Source organism: Tauraco erythrolophus, chromosome 3 (assembly GCF_009769465.1).
Source record: "Tauraco erythrolophus isolate bTauEry1 chromosome 3, bTauEry1.pri, whole genome shotgun sequence".
NCBI lineage: Eukaryota > Metazoa > Chordata > Aves > Musophagiformes > Musophagidae > Tauraco > Tauraco erythrolophus.
The window spans coordinates 3,313,406-3,335,475 of NC_141467.1; the positions used below are offsets into that span (position 1 = coordinate 3,313,406).

The window sequence follows — 22,070 nt, forward strand, 5'->3', positions numbered from 1 at the left end:
ATGCTGGATGAAAACAAGACAAGCTCTATGCTAGAGCACCTCTGAAGAGATACAAAGCATACGTGTGTGTATTTCTAGCAGCAGCAGAGACCAGAATTGTTAAAATGTTCAACACTAATCGGGGGTGGGATAAAACTAACACAGTGAGTGAACTTTTGCACTTTTTTATGGTCAAAAAAAAATAAAATATATATATATATGGCATGCTCAGTGACTGAGTTTGCTCCATGCCTGTTTTACATTAAATTCCTGAAAGTCATCTCGACGAAAATAGTTTAACTGAAGATTCCTGAGGCTCTGATAGGGACAGATACAGAAATGCACGTGTATCTAAATTCTATCTATCTAAATGTGCATGTATCTAAATTTATTTGAATGTAAATATGTAAAATGCACTTAAATTGCATGCTGCTTGTGTTATGGCCTCTGTAAAACTCCAAGTTCAGTTGCAGAGATACAGTGATTTAATGGAATAGGGTGCGTGGAATGATCCCTTTTAATGTGACAGGCACTGAAAGAGTGTTGCAGCTTGGTTGTGGGACACGGTGTATGGCTACGCTCACTCTTTTGCAGGCATAGAAATACAATTTCTTGGGGGGAAAAAAATAAAATAGTAGTATCTGATTGTTTATATTGAAATCAAATTGTTTACCTGAGTAAGATTAATCCAACATTTATTGTCATAATTGGTTTCTGTTTCTTTGAATTTGTTGTGTTTAAGTCATGAAATGCATACATGCTCTGATGAGATGCAGTTTTAAAATTTCCTAGGCCTGGATGAGTTCATAGATTCATAGATTTCTAGGTTGGAAAAGACCTTAGAGATCATCGAGTCCAACCATCCCTAATCCCCATTAAACCATATCGCTAAGTAGATCATCCACCCTATTCTTAAACACATCCAGGGATGGGGACTCAACCACCTCCCTGGGCAGTCTATTCCAGTGGGAGTTGTTCTGGGATGGCAGGAGAGATCCACTGAGCAGCACAGGGCTGCCTTATGCTCTTCAGTCTGGTGTAGTTAGAGATGCATAGTGAGTCACGACTCACGTAGCAGTCACTTGTGATGCTCTGGATATTCCTATGCGTGGGATGTTCCCATGCATATCTATGCATAGACGTGTGTATTTCTTTACTTGTATATCTTCCTAGAGACGTGGCATCCTTTCTAGTCTCTCCCCTGCCCGGAATAAATGAGTGCCACCTTGCAAAGCAGACAAAAAAGGGGGAGATGAGCTGAACAAGAGGAGTAGGTTAAGGCCTTATTTCTGCAAAATGAGAGTCAAGAGTATAACAGTTCTTTGTTAAGGCCCCTAGAAGGTCTGATGAAAGCCAGGGTTTGAGGGTGGTTCAATGGTAGGCTTCACAGTCCTGCTGCCTCTGTGACTTGTCCCTGTTGCACGTGGTAGATGCACGTTTGTGCTGTAACACTTTTGTCAGATGGCCAGTGAGTAACAGGTTTTGCTCTTCAGCAGTCTCTCCTCCTGCTCAATGGGGAGAAACCAAGTGATCCTGATACCTTTCCTCTGCAGGGTCGTTGTGCTTCGGAGAACTTGCAGTGCTGGTTGTGTACACACCTTTCATAGCTCAACGAAGGACAGCTTGTGTTAGTTTGCCTCATGCATGGTCCTGTCTCTAAAGGAGCCTCCAGCATTATTCAAGCCACCTTCAAGCTCCCTGCTCGTATCTCAAGTATTTTGGTGCAGCTCCTTTGTGTTTTCCACACAGTCTTGATTTTGAGACGTTCTCTGATTTCTTCATCAGACTTCACCTATGCTGTCCTCCTCATACCCCGCTTCTTCCCATAGCAGTTCCTTTTTAATTCTGGTCTCTTCCATGCTCCCAGATGAATGTTGCTGCATGTCTTTGATGTGTTAAACACCATATCTGTTTTAGAAGGGAGATCCTTCATGGATCTCACTGCTATTGCTGCTATTATCACCACTAGGTGCTAAAAGACTAAACGTGCTAGGACTCTTAACTGGCAGCTTGTTGGATGCCAGGGAGCACTGAGGAGAAGGTCCCTGCCACGTGGCAGCGGCTGTTAGTATCAGGGAGCAGCAGGAGTGGGGCTGCACCATGATAGGGGCAGGCTGTGCGTTGACGGTGACCTCAGATCAGGCAGTGCCCTCACCAACCAGGGCACAGTCCTGCAGCATCTGAGCTGGATGGGCAGAGCTGGGTGTGAGTAAAAAAAGTCCCATCGACAGCTCCAGCCAAGGTGAGGTGATGAATCATGTCCAGAGTCCATCCACAGGGTCCAGTCAGGAGCAACAGAAGGGGCTCGAGATCATCCAAGAGAACTGGTGAGTAAGCCAAGATAGCAGGAGATAGGACAGGGTCAAGGTATGCCTACAGCACAATTCGGGCAAGATTTGGGTGTCCGGACCTGGATTGAAGTGGAGCCCCTGGACCTATGGGTAGAGTGAGCCCTGACAGTGTTCCTTCAGTGGAAGAAGGAAGAAGAGGAGACTTCTCGTGGAACACTTGTGCTGCGAAGAGAAGGAACCACCACCAGAGTACGTTTGTTTTAGCTAAACAATAATAAAATGTAACTGGAGGTAGAACGAGAAGAGTCTGGAGTTACATTTTAATTAAAGGAGGGGGTTAACCCAATTAACACCAAATTACAGTGTTTCTGCGCCCCAGAATATTGGGTGGTGGAGAGAAGCCCGTGCAAGCGTTCACTCTGGAGACAGGGAGTCAGTGTGCCTCGCAGGACGGCTCACCTCTGGGAACAATGGATGGCTTTCAGGTGGCCAGCCTGACCCCAGCCCTCCAGCTCCCCTCTCCCCTCGGGGGGCTGATGTGGAGTCACGTTTGGGAATGCACCACTGGCTCAGAGAGCACCAGAGGAGAGCAGCTCACTGCTGGCACAGGGAGCTGGGTGTTGTGACACCGATGCTGCAGAGCTTTACGAGAGAGAAACGCATACAAGGAGCTCTGCTGTGGGCTTTCCTTATGGCTGTATCGTTTTCAGTCTGTAATTTCCTATAAAAATTTCACCGTGGTTTTAAATTTAGCAAAGCCCATCAAAGTCTGGGAACTTCTTAACGTTTTTGTTTGTAACAAATTTTAACAAAGTTCAGCCTTTGAGCCAGGATTAGAAAACACTGAGAAGGCTGTGCTAAATTTAAAAATCTGCTTTAGTTTTAAATGCCTTTGCAAGCTGTTACATCTGAACGTGAACTATGCCTTTGCTCTGTGTAAAGGAAAGTAAAAAAGATTTAAAAGGCTAAGTGGTTAAAATTTGACAATTAGCTACTGTACATGCTCAGGAGCTTCCCCAGCTTTCCCCTCAACCCATGTTTTCTTTATCTCCTGGGTGGTCCCTACCACCCCTCTCTGTTCTTCTAAGACCCCATCCCCCCTTTTCCCCATCTTAGCCCTCCCTGTAAAGGGGGGCCCTCTCATCCCAGTCACCGTCCTTCCTGCTGGGAGGGCTGAGATCCCTTTGGGAGCCAGCCAGTGATGTTCTTTATTTCATACTTGCAGAACCAAAGAGAGACGAGTGGTACAGAAGATAAGAGGACAGCTTTTTAGTGTGGGAAATAATGCTGAATCTTGAACCTTGCAAAGCTGGGCCCAGATGAGCAGCACAAGGAGTGTGTCCTGGCTGTCAGGGATGCTGGGCGACTTGTCCTTAGTGCTTTTGGAAACAAATCTTTCCTTCCTTCCTTAGAGAACTGGCTATTCAGCTGATGCAAGTCAGTGGATCCCATTCAAAACAATAGTATTGTGCTAATTTGTGATGACTGTGTAGCTCTCCAGGGTAAGGTGGACGCAGAACCATTAACCTATAGGTGGACTTTTTTCAGTATCCTTTTTGGATGGCAGAAGGCTGATAAGATTGGATAGTGCGTCCCTGAGATAAGCAGACAAGGAGGTTGTGTGGACTGTGCAGCAGGTTTGTCTTCATTCATGGTGGGTCTCTGAAAGCAACGGGAGCTTTAGGTCAAGCTGTATCTACCCCTAGAATTATTAAATCAGCATAATTGTAGTAGTACATCACTTCTTCCCCTCTTCTTTCCTGCAGCCTGGAGGCAGCTAGGGCTGTGTAAAGGTATGGTAGCACAACTTGTCCTGGGTATCCACAGGCCAAACTTCTTGGGAGATGCATTATTGACTTTGGTCTTTTGTTACAGTCACTGAGGAAGTATTTTGCAGTGCTGGAAGCAGAAACAAGTTCTCCTCAGTCTCTCTTCAGGGTCTTGATGACATATGATTCTATGATTGTGCCCAGCAGTCCCTCTTGACTTGAAAACCCACAGAAAGGCATTGCCTGACTTTTCTTGTCAGTAAGGATAGTAATAATGTGATTTTTTGGAAAACTAAGTAATGTCTACGGTATGGAAATTGCTTGGTGTAGTAACTTATATTCATCTTGAAACAACAGGGTGAGTCTCAGCTCTGTCAGTTCAGTAACAATTTTTAAAGGCTACTTTTTATCTTTGTTTCATGACTTTATTGTGTACAACTCTTCACCTCGTGATCATCCTCGACATAGGCACGATGGGACCTTTAATTGAAAATGAACACATGAAAAAATGTACTTAAAGTGAAAATATCTCAGAAGACTATTTCCCCATTTCCTTGCTGTAGAGCACAAGAATATTGGTGTAAAACACTTGTAACTGTAGTAATTAAGGAATTAATGGCTTACAGGACTTCAGTGTATTGTGATTAGTCAAATCACTTAGCCTATGATGCCTCTGAACTTTCCACTATGTAAGCTATTATACTGTATTTGCTTAATGCAATTATGGAATAATCCTTGGTCCAGTTTCCTGGAACAATACAAACAGCCTTTTCTTCTCTCCATGTGTTCCTGGTTTACAGCCTAACTTGGAAAGGAGCTGTATTTGTGAACTTTTGTTTCCCTTCACACTGGGGTCCAATTCCAACGTATTTATTATTTGATTTTTGTTTTGAAAGTGTTTGTGCTCCATTGTCAGCCCAATGTACATTTTGTTGAAATCTCGTCCTAGAGTTTTATCTAACTGGGTAAAGATTGGAAGAAATATTCATTTCATTACATAAGAGCATTAGTAGTGTTGTGTTTGTTTTCCCTGTTCTACTTTTAATTTCTTCATGCAGGTAGAAGATTTTGTGTTATCTTCAGTCTCAAATTACTTGGTTTTTTGTTGGAGTTTGGACAAACCCAATACCCTGCATCTGGCCAGCCCTGTCTTCAAAGCTGATCAGGCTGGATCAGCTCTTTGTATTTAGTTCCTATCTTCTATTTAAGGAGGCAGGATAAATGTCTGGTTAATACGTTAGGATAAAACTCTGGGTCTAGCACCTCATAATTTTCTCTTCCTTTGCAACCTATTAAATTGTGGAAGAGAGGGAGAAGGGGATTGTCTGAAGATATTTTTTTGAACTTGAATTTGAACTTAAATATGCTTCAAAGTTTTTATGTTTGAAAAGTGTTACTTCTATGAAAGTACAAGGATTCTGCTAATATTTTTATGGGCTGGATATATTTTGAAAAAACAAAGTAATTGGAAAATGTTGGATGTGCTGTAACCACCATCTGCCCCTGCCTTAAAAAATGTGCATGGTTCCATACACACATTTTAAATGATCCATCATATATCATCACTTACTACAGTACTTCATTCATGTAGGTGTTAGTTTTTGTGTGCAAAAGGTCAAATCTTTTCAAACTTAATTCTGAACGCCTGCGTTTTATAACAACCTAGCTTTTCTTTGAAGTTGGAATATATATTTTTAATATAATAATTCATCATTAGCTAGAGGGAAGAAAGAAAAAAAAAAAAAACCACCATGTTCCTGCTTCAAATCAAGTTGACTGAGGTCTTTTGGTCGATTGTTCATATTTCTAACTTCAGAATTCCATCGTGTGGACGATATGTGTTAAAAGCTGTAGAAATGAGGTTACTCCACAGCCCTTGAACGTTTCTGTCCTGAAGAAAAGACAGAGCATTTTAAACATAAAAGTTGGGAAGGGAAAAAAAAGTAGTGAATTATTTGTCCTATATGCCATTTGAAAAAATTAATATAAGCTTGAAGTTAGCTCTTGGCATTGCTTGAGCTAATTCTTTATAAATCTCTTTAAAATGCACACTAGACCTGGAACATTTTTTCGAGGCCAAAGAGTATCAGTGTAAAATTAGAAAAACAATATCTTTGAGTTTTTTCTCTTGGCTTCTGGGAGCTGAGTGGGTAGTGAGGAGTCCCTTCCTTGTAATAATGTTTTTACAAATAGAAATTTTGCAACAGTTTAAGGAATGATGGAAAAAGAGGAACATGTCAGTGCATTTCATTTGATTGTAATGCTTTTTATTAAAAAAAAAAAAATCTCTCTTAGAACAGAGAATAAGTGATGAAAATTATCATGGGTGAAATAATGAAACATGTAGGGATTAGAAAAAATATACAAGTAGATGTGTTAACTTTGTTTAGATTTAGTTACTTGGCTTTCTAAATGCGTTTTTGGACATTTTACACGGTGCTGCCTGTTCGTGTCATTGTAATTAGGGGTTTCTTAGTATTTCCATTACCAGAAAATGTTTTCTTGCGTTTTTAACCTAACATTGAAAACCGAGGGGGAAAAAAAAAGCAAACAACTTAGCTCTTTTTTTTGACAAGCAATGTCGTAGCCCAGGTGTGAAGTTTTATACTGAATTTAGCCTGAGTTCATATTCTCTTTGTAATGTGTAATTTAATTTTTCAGCATGTAAGTTATTATTGTGAATAGTTGGTGTTCAATATACAGTCAGGATCCTTGGCTGTGCCCAGAATTTGCTCGTATTGTGTCACACGGAAGGGGCAATGGCATCTTTCTGTTTGCAGCAGTACTTTCAGGCTGGGTGCAGACTGCACCACTCCCAAGTTGCTTGGGGCTCTCGGGCTCATTCCAGTAGCTAGGTGATGTGGGGTATCACATATGGCTTGCTTCTCCCTCCTGCCCTTCCTCCAGGCACCGTGCCTCTTCCAGAAGCTGGAGACGACAGTGATGCTGCTCAGAGGTCTCTGTGGTGCCAGGAGACTCCCCTTTCACTATTTTCTGCTCCATTCAGCAGTTTTTCCATCTGATTTGCGGTGCTGTGGAAGTTGACCCCCTATATGCTTGTTGTGTAGTGATATTTTTTTTTTTTACATATATAAACTGATAAAAAGTAGTTTGAGTTAAATACCAATTTACTGTTGACACAGAAGATCTGGCAGTCAGCTCAGTCAACACGCCACCAGATAGGGGATCCTTGCTGGATAAAATCTACTGGCTCAACTGTTCTGTCTTGGAAAGTATTGCAGCCCCTTCCAAAATCCAGAGAGGCAGCCAGACCAAACATTTCTGCGCTGTTCTTTGAGCTATGGCACACGTGCTGGTGGCATATGAGGGTCCTGGCGGTTCCAGTTTTGGACAAATTTGCATTTGGCTCAGGTTATTATGAATTCCATTTCTTTTAACTGGAATTTACTCGGGGGAAGGAAATTTGAAATTCATGACATGAAAACATTGAGAAACGTCAGCAGTGGTTATTGCAAGCTCCCAATGCGAATTTATACAGTCCTGCAACAGAGCTCGACTGATTTCAGTCCCGCAGCCCCCTCCACACGTGATCCACGCTGAAAGCCTGTTTGGAAGAAATGTTCCGTGGGTCCATTTGGGCTTTTTGCACTGTGGTGCATTTAAACTAACCAGGGGTTCACTTAGGAGATCAGCCACAAATCCTGGAGCATCACACAGAGCTAAACTGGCTTCGTTCTCCCCTGCTTCCTTCTCGTCTCAGAATAGGGATCTGTAGCCTTCAGGACACAACACAAATTGCCTGATATCTCAGCCTCTTCCTTGGCATATTGCATTGAGTACCAGATAGAAAAGTTTAAAGGAGGGGATCCTCAAATACGCTAAAGCCTGCCTGGAATGCTCTGTGGTTCTAAGAAGTGTATATGGAAACTTCAAAACTGAAGTTGAGGCAGGGAAGGGGGTAAGGTTTAGAAGCCAGGTAACAGTGACCATAAGAGCCAGTCAATACAATAAATATAAGTGACTGTGAAGCCCTTAGAAACCATCTCCTTTTTCTTTCCTGCCCACTGTTAAAACCCAAGCAACAACTTAATGCACAAAGGATACATTTGCATTGAGAAAGAAAATAAAACGAAGACATTTTAAGTTTTACCCGTCCTCACTTGCAATATGTTTTGCATGTGCAGTATGACCCAATTTATTCAATTAAATTATGATTCCAGATTTCAGCCTGCAGCAATATCTATAGAGTATCCGTTCCTTACTTTAAGCATTTTAAGATCTGTCGTGACTGCAACTTGCAGGTGGCTGTCGGGCTGCTGATAGGGCTCATGATGCCTGCAGCTCACTCAGTCTCCATGCCCCAAGCAAATCTTCAACTAGTATAGCAGGAAACATAAATTGTATTTTTATTTCCAGATATACTGTAGGTACCTCTATTGTGACTGACTTTGGAGGAACTGACTCCCCTGTGGCTAGAATTGGGGCTGGGAGGATGATGAATAATATCAAGGTCAAGATTACAGTGGAGTGATGGAAAATCTGATTTCTCTCATCATCGAGTTCATAATATTATGACTCATGGTTGGAAGAAGGTGGGAGGGGGGAAGGTGGCACTTCTTGGCAAGAAGAGAGGAGAAACATTCAAACCATCACTCCACCCTAAAAAGCTCTCACACTTGGGGAAAAAAAAAAAAAGGGCACAAAATACCAGTGTCTCTGGAAGTTTGCCTCAACAAATGTGACTGAGAACATCTGATTCCTGAGCACATTTTTCGGGAGAGTTTTTTCTATTTTTAGGATGCCGTGGCCACCGAAGAGAGTGCTGCAGATAAGGTGTCAGAAATGTCTGAGCAAGACTGTTCTTGGTTTTTGCATCTGTAAAACGAACAGAGTCTGGTGGCTCACAGAGAGAGTTAGGAAGCCGAGCTCACTAAGAATGGTAGTTAAGCTGTAAAGTGCCACACCAGTAGGTATTATTATAGCTAATTACAAATGCTTTTATTCTGGAGGTACATGTAGGAATTCTCAGGATTTCAGAAACAGTACTAACCCTTGTAATCCACGTAAATGTTATATGTAATATGGGTTAAATTCAAGGGGAAACTTTGTGACAGCCAAGTGGCTTTTACGGTGGATATAACTGTACCAGCGAAGTGGCTCCAGCTTTTCAGGAATATGCAGTTTTGACTATTTCATTACACTATGGGGAAAAAAACTTTCAAAATCAACAAAAAAAATTCCCCCCCCAAAAAAAAAGGAAAACAAATCCTCCCAAAGAAATTGTTGCTTCGAGTTATGAAATCAGCCACTTCATACCCTCATATGGCATTTGTTGTGTTGCAAGAGGTCCTAGATTAGATTAGAGAGTGTGAGTAAAATATTATTCTAGTTAATTATGATATTAATATTTGTAAGGTTAATCAATAATCTTTCCAAAACAGAGTAGCCTGTGATTTCTTTTCATTTCAATGAAGAGAATTTTGGCAGCAAGGATGAAAGGGCGTGTTTATTTTTTTCTCTCGGTATCTGCTGATTAGTTAATTAAATATTTTCGTCAGCCACAATGACCTCTGTATTTGGGCCACATATTGGTTTACACTGGATTTCCCATCACGGTGGCTTTGTGCTGCGTTGACTTCAGGTTACAGAAACAAAACCTGCCCCATCCATTGTAAACCTGGATTCTTATCAGCACGAGTAGTCGTGTGCATCCTCTGAAATCTGTACCTTTGGCAGGAAAACGCCAGTGAGCTGAGCTGGTCCTGCTAGTCCAAAATTCTTGCTTTGTTAAAAGGTTCATAGCAGGTCAGGTATTTTTCAGTATATTTTTAAAAGCTTGGTTGAGCTAATTTAATTTCTGTTCATTAATTCCTCCCCCCACGCCCCCCTTCAGAATAAACGGCCCTTCACACGAATCCAATTTAGCTTCAATATACCTTATTCACACTGCCTTTTATTGCAAGCCACAGTTCAGCCAGCTGTAAGATTGCCCAGCTGCCTCAGGTTTCCCAATTTAGCCCTGGAAATGATTTCAGCATGGCTAAAACTTTTCACTGGCCAATTTGGAAACAGGATTCAACTTGTGAAAAATGTCCCAAAATGGCCACGGAAAGCAAAATAAAACACACACACACACAAAAAAACCACACACACAAAGAAAGGTGGGCCATGAGGAGATCTGGCTGGGGATTTTTTTTTTTTTTTCCTAGGGCAAAAGGATGTGTATGGGCTATGTCGGAGAAGTTGAAAATCAATTCTTAGCCTTGCACTTCTGCTACCCTCTGAGGGACTTCTCTTCTTGGCCTGGGCTTAATTGCAGCACTGATATAAACAAGGGGCTTAGTGTGAAACTCTGTACAGGCAGCTGGAGGTGAACTGGCAGTGAAGACCAGGATTGAGTTTAGTATTGAGGCGAAATAGCTTGGTTTTATCTGGGAGCAATAGTAGGAAGGAGAAAAAAAAAAAAAAAAAAAGGTTTGCAGCTGTGTGGTGAGAATGCATGTCTAATCAAAGAAGTCCAGGGCATCAATGTTCATATTTACACAGCTCAGGGTAAAAAATAGTAACACTTCCATGTCTTAAACACCATTGAACTTGAAGCTACGAACAGAGGTCCTGCCATTAGATCTGAGTTGTATTTTACAGTGTCCATGTGTGTGCAGCTCAACAAAGGGTTGATTAAGCATGGATTTATTGTTGCACTTTTATAGAAAACCTTAGCATGTCTTGCAGTTTATAGAGACAGACAGGTTAATGAAAGCCCTTTGGCAAACCTAGAATTCCAAAATAGGCAACACTCAGAAAGTCTGGGTCTTGCAGCTAAGAAGCAAAGTATGCATATACGCTGTGATTATGTAAATACTTTTGGATCCTGTATATAGATCACAATAATTAGGGAGCAGAGCACAAGACTTACTTGCCCACGTAACACTTTGTCCAATAGACCATATTTGTATTCAAGAAAAAGAGATTATTTCCTGTCGTATATAGTAGAATCCTTTGAAAAAAAATCATTCTCTTAAAATTTCTTATTAGTTGTAATTAACTAATTTACAACTTAGTGAAGGTAAGGAGAGGTATATATGTCTTTTGAGGGTAATGGAAGTCACAAAGGTGCGATCAGGAGCAGGAGGAAGAAAAGCACAATTTCTCGTATGAGCATCCTCAGCTACGTTCGTACATTTTTGTGTGAGTGGGTGGAATCTTTTTTCCCCAATGCTTTGCAAATATTGGTAGGATTAGAATGCAGTTCTGCAAGGAAAATATAGTCCATTGGATATTTTTAGTTAGGAAGTGTTATTTGACTTCCAAAGGAAGGGAAGGAGAATTCTTGACGCCTGCTACTGACAATTTAACTATGCATCATTACCTTCACCACATGCACATTTTTGTTCTTTGCCTTCTAAAGCTTCCTTTCCCTCTAAAATCTTGGTCACCATCATTTTAGAAGGTTTCGACTGCGAAAACTGAAGTCCAGGGTCATGACAATTACATGTCAGTGTCTATATATGGGTAAAAAAAGGATTAAAAAATATGACCATCTAGTACTGTTAAGTGGATGAGCGTTTCTAATGAAGTGAATTTATGCCTTCACCTACCAGTAAGCGCTTGCCTTGAGGGTTTTTTTTCTTAATGAAAGGAAGAAAAAAGCCTTTTTTGTCATGAGTGTACAACTTCATGGTAAGAGATGATAAAGATAACTTAAATCACTGTATCGAAAATAAAGCAGGATTAAAGATAAAATTTCTTGACCCCTGTGCTTAGTTTTAAACAAATTAGCCTAGGAATGTATGATATGCTAAAGTAAGATGACTTTAAATATTTCTGTAGGTTTATCTCTTTAGAATTCTGTGTGAAACTATTATGTAGGTAAACTGTTTATTCTGGTTATTGCACCAGAGGAGAAGAGACTCTGGCTATTGTGCTGTGTACACGCTTATTTTTATTATCGTTTAAAGGATTTCAGTAACTTCCTCCATCAGTGAAGAAATGTAATTTTGCAAAAATGTCTAGTATGATGATCTCTGAGTTTTTTCCATGTAATCTCAATTACATGGACATCTAGTACGTTGCTGCAAAAGTGCTGGGGCAATTGACACTTTGGAACAGCTGACTCATACTAGTTGTTAACTCCAGTCTCGTCTTTGAGACGCTGACCCGTACGACTACGCTGTGGGAATCAACATCTCTAAAATTATTTGCAGATAGTCTGGACTTTTTCAGGGAGGGAAGAGCACTGAGGACAGGTTTTCAAAAGTGCTCATCATCCAATTATGTCCCCAGATGTTTTAAAGATCTCCTCGTCACTCAACAGGCTCTGAGTGCAAGCTACCTACTACTGAGTTGTTTCTGAAGTGTGACACTGTGTGGGAAGCAATTACTGATTGTGCAAACGTTTTAGATCATGAAATAGATTGTTTGTTTTATGCATTGCCCATTCTCTTGGGATCCAGACCAAGATCAGAGCCCCAGTTCTGCAGGAACTCCTCAAGGAGATCATAGCAAGTCCTTTCTTGAAGGAATTTATTACGCAGCCAGACTGAGCAGCATGAACATCATGAGATGTTTAAATAGACATGGGAAAGGGAAGGGAGTGCAAAGAAAACAGGGTAAGAAAATACTACATGAAAAAGTAGAATATAGCAGACACGTGGAAGAGAGCTGCTGTGTAGAGACTGAGGGCGGAGTGGGAGGGGACCTCTGGAAACAGCTATTCGTCATGGGGAAAAAATGTGAGAGTTGATTAAAGAAAAAAAAAAAAAGAGTTGGACACTGATGACGACATTGTTGTCCCAAGGTCCCTCTTTCAGCTGCTTGTCATGGATCTTGCCAGCTCACTTTTTGGCTTCTTTCTCTCAGCAGCTTTTCTTCCTCGTGTTCACATGGCCAAGGGAAACGAGGAGGCTGCTTCACCTCTTGTGCTTCTGAAATGGAACCTCCAATGAACTTGCCTCGGTAGAAGGTGCTTTATTTTACTGTATCCTCACACTGCCTATTTCAGAATAATGTTTTGCAGTGTGCAACTACCTATCTTTGGTTAAAAAGCAAACAATACCCGACTATTTTTGTTGCTGCTTTGTTGTTTCTGGATCCAAATATCGTTAATTTGTGTAGTCACTAGATTTTAAAATCTAGATGCAAAACGAAGATTCTTATCTGTTTAGAGCAAAGGTGTAGCTGTGTATTTTATTTAAGAATTACGAGTTCATGGCTTTATAAACTTTGCCACATCCTTATTTGCCTGCGAATGCTCTTTTAGTTTTGTTAACAAGTCGTTATTCAGAATGGTTTTGCCATTGAATACATAGAATCATAGAATGGTTTGGGTTGGAAGGGACCTCAAAGATCATCTAGTTCCAACCCCCCTGCCATGGGCAGGGAATACCTTGTAGTTTCTATTACAAGTCCCTAAAATTGCCTGTGACAAAAGATGCTGGCCACAAAGGTATTTCAGAAAATCTATACAGAATATTGCTTAGACTTTTTTTTTTCCATTTCCGAGATCTGCATCTTAAAACTGCATAAAACTCCAGACTTTGTTTCTATAAGCACTCCAAAAAGAAAATTTGGATTTCCTGTGGGGTTCATGTCTGTTTTCCCATTTGCCTTCTTTCTTGGAAATTAGCATTTTGTTATAGCTGTGATACATAACAGGAAAACGGGGGAAGTGGAAATGCAAGAGTCATTGAATTCTGTGGGCAAATACACTTTCCTATCTTCCTTAAAGAATGTCAAAACACTGGCATTAAAACACCACTACGCTTTTTTTCTCCCCCCTCCCCTCTCTACTGAGGCACACATACCCTTTTTTCTTATCTATGAAATATGGTTATGTTATTCTAGAAATGTTTTGAATAGTGTCTTGGAGCCAAAAAGAAATGAGAAAAGCAATTTACAAGTCTGTATACAAAATGTACGTGATCGTTTGATTTAATTTCTTACACATTAAGCAAAGTTTCTTAAAAATAATTGCTAACATAGATTAGGAAGATAACTATGACAAAGCCAATTGGCATGTTTGTTGGGAAACCAATTCATATACTTGTTTTTATGTCAAAGAGAAAGGGGGATTTTGTGCAAATAATCATTTATTAAAATTAAAGCCTGCTTTAGATTGTCACGACTGAGTTTACGTAGGCTATTGAGGCATTCAAATTTAATCTCTTGGTTAAGATATCAGACACAGTTACCTTTTCCATGGGAATGTTATTTTCTGCTTTTTAGTGAATGTGTTGATCTCATATTAAAATAATTTCTAGCAATTTGGCGGGAGGGGGAGGAAGAAGGGAAAGGAAGTAGTAACTCTTGAGTAAGTACTTCATGAGTAAATTGAGTAAAACTGCAAGTGTACAACAAAATGGAAGCAGTTTTTTCCTAATAGATCCAATAAACTATTGACCTGATCTAAGGATGCTGAGATGTTTTTCTAAAATTCTAGTTTTACAACAATCTTTGGTTTTCTTTTTATTAAAACATTATTTATTAAGTGTAAATGTGTACCCAGCTCACTTTTTTAATAAATCTTTTTTAATACCTCTTGAAATATCTAAAATTCTAGTTGCAAAAATATTGCTACATCAAAAGTTAGTGTTTCGTCTGCATAGTGTCATCTGATGGAACTATCCGATACAGATGATTCCAGGTCTTTACTGGCATTCCCAGCTTATGTGGAAACTCAATTGAAATTAGTTGAAATGCTGCTTACGGGAAAATATGGTAGCAGTGATTTCAGGGCTTGATTTTCCATCAAGCATCTCATTCACTGAGATTTTTTTTTTGTACAGTCGCAAGTGAATGATATACTTGCAGAGGGAGCAGGAAAGTGCATCTCTTTCTGGTTTACAGGAACAAAATAGTCAAGAGTTCTGTTGTCTTTACAGACATCCAGACACAACTGTTTTGTTTTTTTTTTAAAAAAAAAAAAATTCAGATGCCCATGGAAGTTGTGAAAAATCCCTTTCCTGAACTTGGAATAGGATGCATCTTGGAAATGCAGATGCTGACTTTCAGTGGTCTTATGAAGGAGCAAATGGAATATCCTTAGTTATATTTATTCAGAACATAAATGTCACAGTCTTCTACATTTTATTTTGTTTTTTAAAAGAGATTAGTGCTCTAGATCTTGACTGTTTCCATTTTGGTGTGCAGACTCAGTCTGGCTGTTGAGAAGGTGAGGACCATTCAATTCAGGAAATCGAGTCCCTTTTTGGTATCTGAAGTTGAGCATTCAGGAACTGAGGTGTCTAGAATAACGGGCTGCTTTGGAAAATGCAAAGATGTTTGAAAATGCAGAAATGCTTGTTTCTTTACCTTAGTGCTTTTAAATAAAATTTAAAAACAAAACAAAACAAAAAGAACCCAAACATTTTCCAAGCAGGTGTTGGTTTTCTAACATGCAGTGGAACGTCCTTGAAGAGGCTGATGTGTCTGATGACTTAATTGTTGGCTTCAGGATTTTCAGGTTTCTTTGGTTCTGATGCTCTGGGGAATGGCATAATAAATAATTAAGTCTAGCAGTATGGCACATAGCTGGAAAAAAAATGAGTTTTGCCCGTTTCTGAGGACATTTAGTGTTGGGCCCAGAAAGTGTATGCTTGACCCTCTTTCAGGTATGGAAGTCTCTCCCTCCCTCTGGAGGGAGCACTGGCTCGGGAAATACGTGGAACTCTGAAGATATTTGTAACTTTGGGCTCTTCAGATGTAGTTCAGCGAAGGCGCTCTGCCATGGGCTGGGCTGTAACATCCTCCCTCTGGTTAATGCTCCACTTGGCCCCATTCTGGGAGGGAGAGCTCGGACTGGTGTGGAGTCATTTCTTCAGAGTTCAGTGTCTCTCGTTTTCCCCTTGCCTGCATCGCTGATCGGCCTCGATAAGAAAGGAACGGAGTCAGCGGCGAAGAGTATTCGGGGAATAATTTGATGGTCTCTGGGGCATAGCTTCAGGATCCAGTCCAGCAAAGTGCTGGAGTTCTGCAGCTGCTCACTCTCCATAAAAATGCAGTGTTTAAGAAAGCACAACAGGTTTTCTGTAAGGTCACTGTAATTTTTTACATTCTTCCGTAGTCTTTTTTTCCTTTTTTTTTAATAAAAAATACCGTGATGACAACTACAGAGTTTGTTGAAATCAAGGTTTTGGGTTTTGTTTATGAGGGTTTTTTTTACTGCTTGTCTTCCTCTTTCTTGGGTCTGTTTGAATACAGGTTTAAATAAAAGTTGCAGTTCTTTGCTGGGATGTGTGGACACATTAAACTGATATATGTGTTAGATAAAGGTGTAGTTAAAAGGGTGGGAGGACTTCGTTTTTTCCAGGGTAACTTTTCTTCTTTCTCCCTGAAATGAGAAATAATTGCATTTATCTCTGTAGCATAAAACTTATCTCCACTGTAATTTAATTTTTGTCTAGTATGTTCTAATAAATTATAAACCCTTATTATTTTTCCAACACAGATGCTCGTTATGACGTTTCTAGGTCAGATGACTTCAGATCGCAGACTGTTCCTTGAAAATTATTATGCTGTTCAATTTTACCCATTAAGTATTCAGAGCATCCTTTTAACTTCTTGGAGGAGAGGTGCCAAATAATTGAAGTATCTAATGTTTTATCATGCACTTACGTTAATTTTTCATTGACTTCGGCAAAGCTTCCCCACACTTCACAGTTAAAGCAGTATATTGAAAGTTAACATTTGGCGGGGAGTTTATGGACAAATGATAAAACCTTGTAGCCTGTAAAGATAAATCTTGAGTAGCTGCCAGTAGATAAATGACTAACTTCAGTTCAAGCAATTTAACAGCAATCGATTTGAGGTCAAGTGACTCTGGACAGTGTAGTTTAATGTATCGTTCTTTTTCTTTCTTTCCTTGCAAGTAAACCACTGCTGCCTTCTGCTCTCGTCATTTAACTTTTTTTAGTACATTTCCTGTAGATTGTTTCCCTCAGAAGTCAAGTAAGGTACTGCCAGGATTTGAAGGGGGACTGGGAACATCAACAAATGGAAATGACACTAATGTGAACCAATGGATTATTTGCATTCCAGTGCTGAAGTTATCACTTAATAGTTATAGGCTCTGGTGGCAAGACTGGGCTGTGTTATGTTAGACTCAGGAACAAATGCTAATATCTTCAATGTTTTCAAATTCCCAACCATATTTGGTCAATCGCGCTAGTGTCGACCCTCGAAGGCTGCCAAGAGTCTTGTTGGCAAAAATGCCACTTTGGTGAAGAAATAGCTTCTACCACAGCTTTATCCGAAGGCTGTCCTCATTTAAAGGGGTATCATCTCACCTCCTCTTGACTCAGGTTTTGTCTTTTTTTTCTTGTTTTTTTAATTAAACATGTTCATCCCTTAATAACAGGTTTAGCGTAAATTACCCTCATGTATTACATGCTTTTCTCTACTTTCAACGTTTTAATCTTTATATAATCCTTTCAGCAGGGAAGAATCTAGTTAATCTGCTCCCTAAACTGCTGTAAATTGTTGTACAAACCCTCCTGACCTGCCCATGTGTGCTCACATTATTTAGAAATAAAGCAAAATTAAAAGTTCCTTTGCATTGCTGAGTACAGATCTGACCCAGACTGTTGAACAGACAAATTCTCGTACATTTAAATATAGGATCTACTGTAGCAGCTCAGCCCAGATGTCATTCAGGTCAGCATCAATGACAGCCACCAGCTCGCTGTGCCTACTGAGAAAGGACGAGAAACTTGGAGCAGGCAGTCGTGGAATAAATGCGTCGTGGCGGAAATGTGCTCCTCTTTCCCTCTTTTGGAGTTTTATTTATCTCCTGAAGCAGAAGGAGTCAAACCCAAGTTTTGTGAAGGGTTGGGGTTTTTTTTCAGTTTTGTGTTTTTTAAATGCAGCAAGACCTGACCAGGCATTATAAAGGAAATTGGCTGTTCTGTGTTGACAAGTTTACCATATGTAAAAAAGTCAACGTAGAAAGTCTAGGTTCGAGTGCTGTTGATCTGATAGAGCTAAATAACCCCTCTCTTAATAACATCTCTCTTTCTTTAGAAAGTATCAGGAATTGGGCTTTATATGTACAAGCAGAATTGGAAATCCAATATTAAGAAGATTTGAAAACATAGTCTCTTATCACTGCACTTCAGGTGGAATCGAATCCCCACACAAATGGTGTCTCAGACTCCTTGCTGATGCTGCAAAGGTCTTGCACAAATGTCACAACTCTCATCCCCTGACAGATAACATGTGCCCTTGTTGGAGCCATTTGTTGGACGGCTGTGCAGGGAGTACCTTAATATACATAATGAGACCGTCAACCTTCAAAGGGCCGATGCAATAGTAGCATAAATGTGTTAAAAAACAAAAAGGGATATTGTCTTATATAGCAAAATGAATCTCATCTATCTTTCAGATTTCCATTTTCAAGTAGTACAGGTCAGTAGCTGAAATTGCTTTCTTCTGTGTGGTTTTTTTTTTTTCCAAGGGGCTGAGTGTTTGCTACATTTATGTTTTCCACATTTATGTTTTCCACTTGTCAATGAACCTCCTTACTTTAAAAAAATAAGTAAAGGTACAGAAATCTCTTTGAAAGAAAATTGAATAACTCTGGAATTAGCGCAGTAGTTGTGAGAGTCGGTGTGTCTTTACAGAGTGTTCTCTCAAACCCTACAGTCCCTTTCTAAGTCATTTTTTGTAAAGCAGTTCTTCCATATAACTCGGTTGCAAAGAATCTTGCAGTGCTTGAGAACTTTTTTTTTTTCCATGGCATGAGCTTTTTTCAAATCAGTGTCAATTTATAGTAATTGTCTTTTTTACTCTTACACTTTTTTCGACATACCGAGCTGGAATATGCTTTGCATAATTTTGTGAGCACACACTACACACACATAAACACTGCAGATTCTTTTATTAAAAAAGCAAGCAACAAAGCAAACAAGCAAAAGAAAATTTGCTGATTCTGTTCTGTCTCCGTTCCCACTGGAGTGCTTGCTGTGCCACACTAGCTGCTGATTCATTTTTCAGCTCTTGGGTGATGACTCTTGCCTCGTCCCTGCTGTGCCTGAGATGAAAGCAGATGCTCTTGATCATATGGTGTAATCTGAATCCTCAGATTTCAGTTTGACCTGGCAGGATTTCTTATGAAGATAGCTTCTTTTCCACCCAGAGCTGTTGAAGAAGAAGGGAAAAAAGCTAACAACACAGTATATGGAATTGTATTAGGTTTTTATGTTTCTGACAGTGATTTCTGTGTGTTTTGACTTTGGACAGTCATTGTTCTAGCTAGGATGCTTCACCTCAGTAATACCCGAAACCCTGGCTGCATGCTGAAGCAGTGAGCAGCATTCAAAACCCATGGAAGTTTCTTCTGCTGCTTTTTGCAATGTTCTCTGCATTGCAACCTCTGTTGTCTGCAACACCCGTTTGAACACCAGATTACTGCGTGCAGCGTTTCATTTCAGCAATGACTTCTTGTAAGTGAGGTGTCCTTCTGACGACTGGTAGCTGCAGTCAGCAAGGCTTCTCCTCCCAATGAGATGCAGATCCTGCCCCGTCTGGGCCAACAAAGGCAAGAAATACACTTCTGTGCAGCCACTCTGCATTTTGCTATTGTAGCTTAGTAGCCTGACTGGCTTCTGCACAGCATTGAGGTAGCAAAGCTGACATTTTCTGTGGCTGACTGTCCTGAAATATTTGGAAGAAGGTAGCAGAGCAGCCATATCTGATGGGAGAGAGAAGGGAGCACAGCTTTATGATGCATCTAGCTAGAAGCTAGCTGACCCATTCAAACGTGGGCCAGCTGGCTAACCAAAGACCTTCTTTGGTCTAAATACCATCTGCGTTGAGCAGAGTGACTAATATTAATTTGCTAAATTGCTGTCTATCCCAGTAATGCAGGAGAATTGCTTCTCACTCAGTGCTAAGAGTTTTCCAGTTCTCAGGATTCGTTCGTAGTGGCATGGGTTTGACCAAGTACTGTCCTTAACATTATTTAACGATTTTAGGCTTTCCACATGCCTTTTGTGTCTCCCTACCCTGATCTTCAAGGTGTGCGTGTTCTATATGCACAGAACATCTTGCTACTGGTGAACATACCAGTCTGGTAATTTGAGACAAGCAGGCTGAGAAACACAGCAACGCAGAAGGGAGATCAGTAGGCATTAGATAAAGACATTGCACTTCAGGAACGTGTGGAGTGAAAAATGTCCAGAGAGTTACTGAAAGATGAAGACTCAATTTGGTCAGAATAATGGAGCGGGGAAGGAACAAACAGATACGGATGTGTGAGATGCTGTTAACAGTCAGGACTGGCTGTTTTTTAAAACGTGCTCGAGGGGAAATGGGAGGAGACGGTGGAGAGGGGGAAGGCAGAAATTTGCTTTAAAGAAAAAAAAAAATCTTGATCAGAGGAAAAGAAGTAGTATGATATAAGTAACGAAAATCCAATTGCATTCAAACAAGGATGACTAGTTTTGATATGATGGAAAAAGGATATAGATGTGTCTGAGTTGTGAAGAACTTGTTCTTTGCTCCAGTCCAAAGGCAGAAGATGTGGGCACTCGGGCCGTGAGGAATAGCTCACTGACTACAGCAAGTGGTTCTCCTTAGAGGACTATTGGCAAGGTGGGACACCTTAATCACAAGGAGGAGACCCTGATCTGTTCTTGTTCATGTATTAATTGGGAAATGTGACTTTATATTGTCCTGTCCAAAGCTCATTTCAGAAGATTAAGACTCCACCAAACTTAAGGCGCAATTTTGTGTGTTTCCAATTGTTTTCTGTTGCCGACTGTAAATCCCACAGCCAGGGCTATCATCACTGAAAAACTGCCCCCTGCACCTTGGCTAGAAGACTTCAGCCACAGACTTATTGTGTGACAGGTTTTAATCCGTGCAATAAATCTTAGTTCAGAGGATAAGCCTGGGTTACTGACTCCTACAGTTGCTAATAAATCGCCATGGACACCTGCAAAGGAGAAGTGGCAAAATATAAAGTGCAAATTGAGAATGGATTAATTATCTATGTAAAATATCATCCCTTCCACCTGGGCATGGCTGTTCATTTTTCCTCTCGAATCCTGGGGTTTTCAGCTCACTCTTCTATACGTGCTTGCTGTGTCCTGCTTTTAAACTATGAGCATCTCAAAAACAAAGTTCAGGAGTTGGTTTTGCTCACCTCAGAAATGAACTTCACGTACTTTTGTGAAAGTTGTGGCTTTTTGTCTGAAAACAGGAGAGCCTGAAGGATTTCTACCCTAGTGCTCAGTGTTCAAATAATATTTTGACTGTTACTGAATAGGCACCATTGTACTCTTAGTCCTTTTCTCCACAGATTAGAAAACGATTGCAAAAGAAGGCTGTTTGTTTTCCTTGATTACTAGGAGATCAGATGTTGGGAAAAAGTAGTCATGATGATTCAAGAGAAGGTATTTAAAAAGATGACTAAATTTTGTGAGTCTCACTGGAAATTGTTGTTCTGATGAAAAGTACCTGTGAGGACTATGAGGTTACCCACGATATTATGATTTGTTACATTCACCGTGGATTCTTCTCCTGTGTTTAAATAAATAAATGGAAAGTAAAATTTCAAAACAAGAAGATTAAGAAAAAAAAAAAGTCACTATTTGTTTAACCTAAAAAGAGTAAGTGTTGATTTATTTGCCTTTTTGGTTTTCTGAGCTTTCAGGGAATACTCAAGTTTTGCTTTTAAATTTTCCCTTGGAACTAGAGAGGCTTTTATATTTTTTTGTTTTATTTTTGTTTCTTTTAAAAAGAAAGCTGAGATGTCTCTGCAATCTCATGACTCTGGGAGGAAGAACTCTGAGGAAAGCACCATGAGATTGGCAACAAAAATCACAACTCTGTTCATGCGCTGTAGCACATGAAATCTGTATTCTGCCACTTGTGTCTTTTGGTCAAACAGTTGAACTGATAACCCATCATTTTTAATAGTGCCACTTAAAGAAACCCTCTCTTACCTCTTCTCTTTTCTGCTTAGCCATTCTTCTGCCTAATGCAAGCTGGAGCCTTCTCCCCCTACCCAAACCCAGCTTGTCTAGAAATACTTGTCCCTCAGAGCATAATGGTTTTTGTAAGTTAGAATAAG

The 22,070-nt window shown here is 40.2% G+C and overlaps 1 protein-coding gene across 1 annotated transcript in view; it reads left to right on the forward strand.

The window, feature by feature from the left end:
• GMDS (GDP-mannose 4,6-dehydratase) overlaps window positions 1-22,070 on the forward strand; it is a 423,906-nt gene that overhangs the window by 209,793 nt on the left and 192,043 nt on the right. The gene's annotated exons all lie outside the window — the stretch shown is intronic.